Source organism: Budorcas taxicolor, chromosome 14, assembly GCF_023091745.1.
Source record: "Budorcas taxicolor isolate Tak-1 chromosome 14, Takin1.1, whole genome shotgun sequence".
NCBI lineage: Eukaryota > Metazoa > Chordata > Mammalia > Artiodactyla > Bovidae > Budorcas > Budorcas taxicolor.
The window spans coordinates 49,238,004-49,246,582 of NC_068923.1; positions in this window are offsets into that span (position 1 = coordinate 49,238,004).

Genomic DNA, 8,579 nt, shown 5'->3' on the forward strand with positions numbered 1-8,579 from the left:
GAAGGCATTTCTTCCTCTATGTGAACTGGACAAAATGGAAAGTATTATAGAAAAGTAGAACGTTATCTTTGTAAGTACCAGTGTAATGTGACCTTAAATGCTTTCTCACCCCAACATTTTCCAACTTGGACTTTTTTTTTCTTTTTTGTTCCCTTGCCTTTTCTCTCTCTCTCCTCCCTCTGTCCTTATTTCCTTTCTAATCTCTAAAATGACAGATATGACACTATGTCTTTCAGCAAGTTCCTTTACTTTCACATATTGATTTCTTTATTTTGTACTTATTTACAAAATCTGTTTTATCAGTTCAGATCATTAACAAAAGCCAGTCAAAGAGCAGTTCAGCTCATTAGCAAAAAAAAAAAAAAAAAGGATCTGAAATGGTGATAGCTCTTTACAGGCCAGTTGATACATTTTTGGAGGTTTAACAGATATAATAATTTCAGTATTTAATATGTAAAAAAATGTAAGGTGAACTCTGAACCGTTTCTTTCTTTCTTTTTCTTCTTCACAGCTCTCACCTAGATAACATTATAGTCTTTCTTAATCCTTTGAAAGTTCTCATGGCACTGGATCTCTTGAATTCTTACCCTGTTTTTCACAAATGAAAAGCTTTCCAATAAGCTAATACCAGAAGGGGCAAGTGGTGTTTAGAAGGAAAAAGTGTGAAATATAACAGCAAAGTAACGTTTGGAAAGAGATGATCCACTGTTAGCCCTTTTCCCCAGTCTGTATAGAACAAATGTGTCTAGGGGCTTTTGTGCTAAATGTCTCCAGTTCATAAAATCACAATTATTAATCAGACTCTCATTAAATATTAATTTACTTTGGAGATAAATGTCATTTTAAATTTGGAATCCTAGTCTTTTCTAAATCTGAGGAGAGCATTTTCATTAGATTTTGTAGAAATGAGTGCACATAGAAAGCTTAGAAGCTATTAAAAAGCTACTTCTTAAACTTGACTTCTGGTTTAATTCAGGTCCAGCAAAATACTTGGTTTCCAGCATAATAAACATAGTTTGTAATCATGTGTATATTCAGCTGAAGTAGAACATTATACTGAGAGTTTTTGCCTGTATTTTTCATCCAGGGAACCATTTTCTTGCAGGCATTTTATGGCATTTGGAACACAGTGCTCGACATGTAGTAGGTGTGCAGTAAATATTGTTGAATGAATGAATTAAAAAATTCATCACATTCATTAATTCATGTAAGATCTTAAAGAGTTTTCAAAATTTCTAATGGTAGCTAAGGCTACCAGTCTCATAAATGAAGACTGTATTCTACAAAGCCTCATGAATTAAGACTTCTTCATCACTGGCTGGTATTGCACACCTCTCTTTTCCTTACATCAGTATGTTCAAATCAGGTAGAAAGGCTTAATTAGGTTTAAGATAGTTAAGTTCACAATATTTTCTGAGCCTGTAAACAGGAGACGCAAGAGACATGGGTTCAATCCCTGGGTTAGGAAGATCCTAGTAGGAAATGGCAACTCACTCCAGTATTCTTGCCTGGGAGATCCCATGGACATAGGAAACTAATGGGCTACAGTCCTTGGTGTCTAAGGGTCGCATACGACTTAGTGACTAAACCACCACCAACAACCACATACAACACATGCTAAAAGCACAAATCCAAAATTTTCTGTAATTTCATTGCAGTAATCCAGTGAGTGTTTTGAGAGCAAGGGTGCCTTTACACCACGTTGTAACCCCTGCATGCAGTATATATCTTAATAGCCAAGGGACACATTGTTTTGAAAGGAGGGGAATGAGAAAGGAATCATGGATCTAATCAGTATGTGTTACTTGAAGCTATGATCTCCTATTCTGACTGTTATTGGAATAGTAGAAATTACAGATTTATGTTGTAGTCAGGAATCATTAATAATTAGGTTCAACTCATCAGTATTTATACATTTAACTGGGTGTGAAATAGCTAGATGTCTCCTGCTTCACATTTTCTCTCTTCATCGTTCTAATTGTATATTTATTTCTGAAGCTCTAAGGTGTCAGGGTCTAGTGGAAAGAACATGGATTTAGGGACTAAGAGACTTGGTCTTAGCCTTGATGCTGAGTGGATCCTGGAAAGATCATTTAAACTTATCAATGTTGCCCTTTCAAATATTGTGAATTTCATATTTTTAACATTTATAAAATATTTTCAAGCATCCATCTTGACTGTGGATCTCAATACTGAGATTAATAGTATCACTTTTAAAGCCACACACTAAAATTTATTTTCAGTTTTGTGAAAATTTATAACTGTGGAAATAATTGCCATCCCAACCATATCCACAAGAAAATTATTCCATTTAATATATTTTATACATCTAAGCTAATGGATAGACATAGTGTTACAGGAATTATCTGAGATTCATTCTTTCCTTCTCTATTGTGCTAAAAATATTGTACAATATTGGTCTCATATTTGTATGTATTTATTGAATTGAGGCACTCAGAATCATGCCATTCAAGGAAAACCCCCAGAATCTTAGAAGATTAAGAACATGGGCTTTAAGTTGAGACATTGCTGGACTGGTATCCTGTAAAAAATACTTAATGTTTATGTCATCTTGAACAAGGTACATACATTTTGGAACCTCAGTTTCTTTATCTATAAATCAAAGATACTGATCTCCCCCACAAGGAAGATTGAGAATTAATGAGAATTCTCATGAGAATTAAGTGGAATAAGCACAGTGGCTGTGTGTAATAATCCCTCAATATGTGGTAGGTGATAAAAATGCTAATTATTAACCAAAGTCACAAAGCAAATGAGTTCATAACTTGGCTGTCCTTCAACTACAACTCCAAGAACATCCCTACCTTCTAGGAAATACAGTTTTTATTTAGGGACATTTTGAACTTAAGCTGAAACAGAATTCAAATGGCAAATCTCAAACCTGTAGCAATAGCTGATTTTACACTGACTGGTCGGCTACAGTTCATACGGTTGCAAAGAGCTGGACATGACTGAAGCGACTTAGCATGCACTCCTGCCCTTTTATTATTATCCTGACTACCTGAGGCTTGCAAAGGTGAAAGAGAGTGTTTTAAATATCTCCATCTCTAAAACCTGAATAACTAGTTTTTTTCTTAAAGAAAAAATAATAGAATAACATGAAAGAAAGACTGAGAAAGGGGAGGAAATTCATAATTTCACCATCCTAAACCACACTACTCCTTTTAGTGAAAACAATGCCTTTGCTTTATTTCTGAATATTTTCACTCGTCGCTCAGGTTACACTCCCAGTTATACTGTTGCAGCCATAATTTTTCTGACTTTTCCACACTGTTTTCCACATTATTATTTCAAGATTGTTTCATCTGGTACAAGTCACATCAACTTAGGGCTTCAGTCGGTCCATCTGTGGTCCCTAATTTTCACATGTGTATTTTTGAAAATGTTGATGGAATACAATGAGCTCATTTTTTCTGCATCAAATGCTTTGATATTTTCTTATCAATTTGTGCTAAATTATATTAGCAGTAAATTTAACATCCTAAGCTTCATAGGTGCTAGTAGGTCATCCCATCCATCTGCCTTACATTCTTACCATTAATTATTTATTATCCTTGTAGCTCCCTAGCATTTTCTACAACAGAGACACATGGTAGATTGAGAAACGGGGCAGAGGCACAGGGAGGAATATTTATAAAGTGCCATACACAGATGGATGCTTAATAAATACTGTTTAATGATCCTCACTGATGACAAAGGCGGATGGAAAACATTATTCATAAGAGATGCGGACGTGGATGTTTATAGTTCAATGAACCTCTTCCCTTTTCTATTTAATGCATGGGGGAGGGGGTAAATCGAGCATACAATTATTTGTGACACATTCTGATGTTTTAAATTGGATTTATTAATGAAGGGTACCATTGATTTGTTAGAAGCTTTTTTTTAATGCTAGAATTGAGAACACAATATTTTGAATATGCACCATCAGGAAAAGAAGTAAGGGTATCAGTGGATGTGGCCACACTGAGAATCCAAAGGTTAATTTGTGCAATCATCTGCTTTGAGTCTGAAGATGTGGCCACCTACACATTGTGATTTGAATACCTTGGGAAAGGTTTCTGCCTTTCACCTTAAGTTATTTTCCCAGCACAAATACTGGTCTTCATGTATTTCCATTACTATAGAGTCATTCCTTTGATTATTGTTATTTTTTAAATTTAGGTATGGCAAAATCCATCACAGTATCTCAATAAGGAGGGAACAACAGAGGATGAGAGGGTTGGATGGCATCACCGACTCAGTGGACATGAGTTTGAGTAAACTCTGGGAGTGGGTGATGGACAGGGAGGCCTGGCGTGCTGCAGTCCATGGGGTGGCAAAGAGTTGAACACGACTGAGTGACTGAACTGAACTGAATTATCCTCCAATTAAATTAATTAAGAAATAAAAATAAAGTAAAATTTTTTTAAAGAAAAAAATATTTATTTTTAATTGAAAGATAATTGCTTACAATATTGTGTTAGTTTCTGCCATACATCAACATGAATCAGTCATAGGTATTCACATGTCGCCTCCCTCTTGAACCTCCCTCCTACCTCCCATCCCACCCCACCCCTCACAGAGCCCCGGTTTGAGTTCCCTGGGTCATACAGCAAACTCCCGCTGGCTATCTGTTTTACAGATGGAGTGAATATGTCTCTCCATTTGTCCCACTGTCTCCTTCCCCTACCCCTGTGTCCATAAATCTGTTTTTCTATGTCTGCATCTCCATCGATGCCCTGCAGATAGGTTCATCAGTACCATCTTTCTAGATTCCATATATAAGCATTAAAATATAATATCTATTTTTCTCTTTATGACTTACTTCACTTCTAGAGCCTATTATACACAGTGAAGTGAGTCCTTTGATTATGCTTTGTTGGTGGTGGTTACTTACTAAGTCGTGTCTGACTCTTATGTGACCCCGTGGACTGTAGCCCACCAGGCCCCTCTGTCCATGAGACTTCCCAGGCAAGAATATAGGAGTGGGTTGCCATTTCTTTCCTCTAAGAGATCTTCCCGATCCAGGGATTAAACCCGTGCCTCCTGCATTGAAGGCTGATTCTTTACGACTGAGCCAACCTGGGAAGCCCTGATTAAGCTTTACCCACTGTTACAGGCTTCATATGACAATATGAAAGAGAAAATGTTATCATTGAAGTGTATACTCTCATCTTTTGAAGGAAAAATTTAGACTCACTAACTTTCACACTTTATTTTCTTCATCCTTTTATTGGTAGCAATTTTATTATAATGAATAATATTCATTATATTGAATATTTTTCCTAGGAGTAAGTATAAGCTGAGAAATTGAAAATTCATCTTTGCCAAATGTTAAACTTAAAAAATTGACAAGTGAACTTTTTCTTGTTGGAATGTCCAGTAGAATATGTAGATGAGTTGAGGTTACTCAGAAATCTCACAGAACCATGAAATTTAAGGGATAGGAGGCACCTTGGCAATAAGAGGCAATCTTATCCATTTCTCAGCAGAACTGATGGTCACCTGGGATCTGCCTGGACATTAACAGGCCCAGGAGTGCCTTGAGACAGCAAATTCCACTTTGGGGCAGCAGTAATTGTTAGTCTTACTTGTTTTTTGCTTTTTCCCTACATAGTTCCAGAAAATCCATCCTTTATTTTAAGCCCAGGCCTTATTAAAATAAGCAAACAGGGGCCAGGGGAACATCTAAATAAATTGTAAATCACCATAATTAACTGATATTGGATGATGTTAGCCAAAACATGTGGCCAGAAAAAGGATACCAGTGCTTTGAAATTCATTATTCCCTCACTCATCCACTCTTTTGGATAGTCCACAAACATTTGGTAAGCACTCACATCTGAAAGATACAGATATGGATGAGACATTCGTCACTTTTAAGAACTCACAGCCCCGAAAAGGTATTTTCACTTAAAGCTCACGAGACACCTTTATTCTCTTGTAGCATGTTTATCTACCTCCACTAGGATGTACATTCTGTGATGTCAGAGATTGTACCTCAAGCAAAGTCTCATGAGTATTTGCTGAATGAATGAACAGGAAAGAATTCTAAGTGGGATACAATGAGAAAAGCATTGTAATAGATAGAACGAACTTCTAACCCATTACGGCAGAAGCAATGGATTCTCCCTGAACAAGTATTTCTTTTTTAAAATATTTAATTAATTAATTTGGCTGAGCTGGGTCTTAGAGTTGCAGCATGCAGGCTCTTTAGTTGCAGCATGTGGGATCTATTAATAGTTCCCCGACTAGGCATCAAACTTGGGCCCCTTGCATTGGGAGCTTGGAATCTTAGCCACTGGACTTCCAGGGCAATCCAAAGATATTTGTTCTTGACTTAATAAAAAGGGAGAGTTTATCAGACGGAGAATGTGGAAAAGAACATTTCATGTGAGAAAGTCATGTTGGATTTGGGAAGAGGCATGTAATATGAAGTAGCTGGAAGAAGAAAAGGATTGTTAAATCAATGTTAAATAAAGCAGTCATTGACTTTTTCAGTCACATAACATAGTATTTATTGTGTGTCTACTGAATGCCAGGTACCTGGGACACAGTGAAGAATAAGGTCAGACATGATCCCTGCCCTCAAGAAACTTAGTCTAGTGGAGAGGAGAGGATGGGTATAAATCAAATAATTGAAATACTCTACCCAACAAATTTAAAACTTCTGTTGAGTGCTCCAGGTAAAGGTATATGCTTATATATAATTTCTTAAAATTGAAGGATGACTGTATGGTCAAGGAAGTTGGGTGGATATGGGCTTCCCTGGTGGCTCAGATGGTAAAGAATCTGCCTGCAGTGTGCAGTGTGGGAAACCTGGGTTCAATCCCTGGGTTGGGAAAATCCCCTGGAGGAGGGCATGGCAACCCACTCCAGTATTCTTGCTTAGAGAATACCCATGGACAGAGGAGCCTGGTGGGCTACAATACATGGGGTTGAAAAGAGTCAGACACGCCTAAGTGACTAAGCACAGCACAGCACAGCAACTGAGATATGATTTTTGGGTTAATATCTGAAAAGGAAGAGGGAGGGAAATAGATGTGCAAATTCCCTGGGGCAGAAGGTGAATGGCATGTGTAAAAGATGCTACTGATGAACCTATTTGCAAGGCAGCAATGGAGACACAGATATAGAGAACAGATTTGTGGACACAATGGGGGAAGGAGAGGGTGGAATGAATTTAAATGTATATATTTCCGTATGTAAAATTAGATAGCCAGTGGGAATTTGCTGTATGATGCAAGAAGTTCAAATCAGAGCTCTGTGACAACCTAGACGGGTGGGATGGGATAGGAGGTGGGAAGGAAGTTCAAGAGGAAGGGACATATGTATATCTATGGCTGATTCATGTTGGTGTATGGAAGAAACCAACACAATATTGTAAAACAATTATTCCAATTAAAATAAATAAATCTATTTTAAAAATTGTAAAAAAAAAAAATCAAAGAAAAATCAAAATCAAATCAAAGAATAGAGAGTGACTTCCCTTGTGGTCTAGTGGTTAAAACTCCATGCTTCCATTGCAGGGGGTACAGGTTTGATCCAGGTTTGGCTAGGGAGCTAAGATCCTGCATGCCCTGAGGTGTGGCCAAAACAGAAAGCTAGAACATAGAGGGAGAGGGAGGAGGGTACTGAACTGCCTAGATAAGTAGAAGTCAGACCTTATAGTCATTGTATTGTTCTGTTTCTATCCTGAGACTGGGAAACATGGACACCTCTTCTAGTAGGGATGGTCCAGATCTGCCCGTGTTTGGGCTGCAGTATTCAGAACCAATTGGAGGGGTCCAAAGTGAGTGGAAGAGAGTAGTTATCCTAAACATTGGCACTAGGGGAGCAGAAACAAGGAAAGAACAATTCTGTGAAATGCATCCATCTTCTGAAGACCACAGTCAAGTTGCCGGGCTACAGTCATTACCCTCTAAAGAAATGAGCAACGTAAAGGAGGTAACACACTTCACTTTAGTATTGTTTGAATCCAGTATTTTGATATGGGGAGTAGACAAAGAAACAGAAACTTTTAAAAACTTCCACTAGAAGGTGAAAAGCAAAGAATGATGAGCTGGGGTGTAATGGAAAGAGACTTATGTAGTAAATCTTCGTAAGTCTGTAAATCTGGGTTCTGGTCCAAGTTTAGTCACTACCAGAGAGAGGTCAGCCAAGTCACATGACTCATTGGCTCTCAGTGTTAAAAGCTGTAAATAGGGAAATTGGACGAGGTCATCCCCAAGATCCCTTCTGCCCGTATACTGTGATCCCAATTTCCAAACATGGGGGTATCTAAAGCATAGTGTGTATGTTTAAATCATAGAGACTAGTCTCAAATCAGACTCAGTACTGGAGCTTTTCTCCATTGCTTACATGTATTTGTTGGGGAGAAGTAAGGGACCAGAATATAATTGAAAAGTATATTTTTACTATGAGACAGAGCCCAACTGAGAAATATCCCTTGTGTAGAATCTTACTGCTGAACATTCCAGACCAAACATTGCATGGTCTAAAATCTAATTTTATTGGAAGAAACCTAAAAAAAGGTGTTAAAATCCTATCCAGGTTTCATGAACATTTTAAAACTT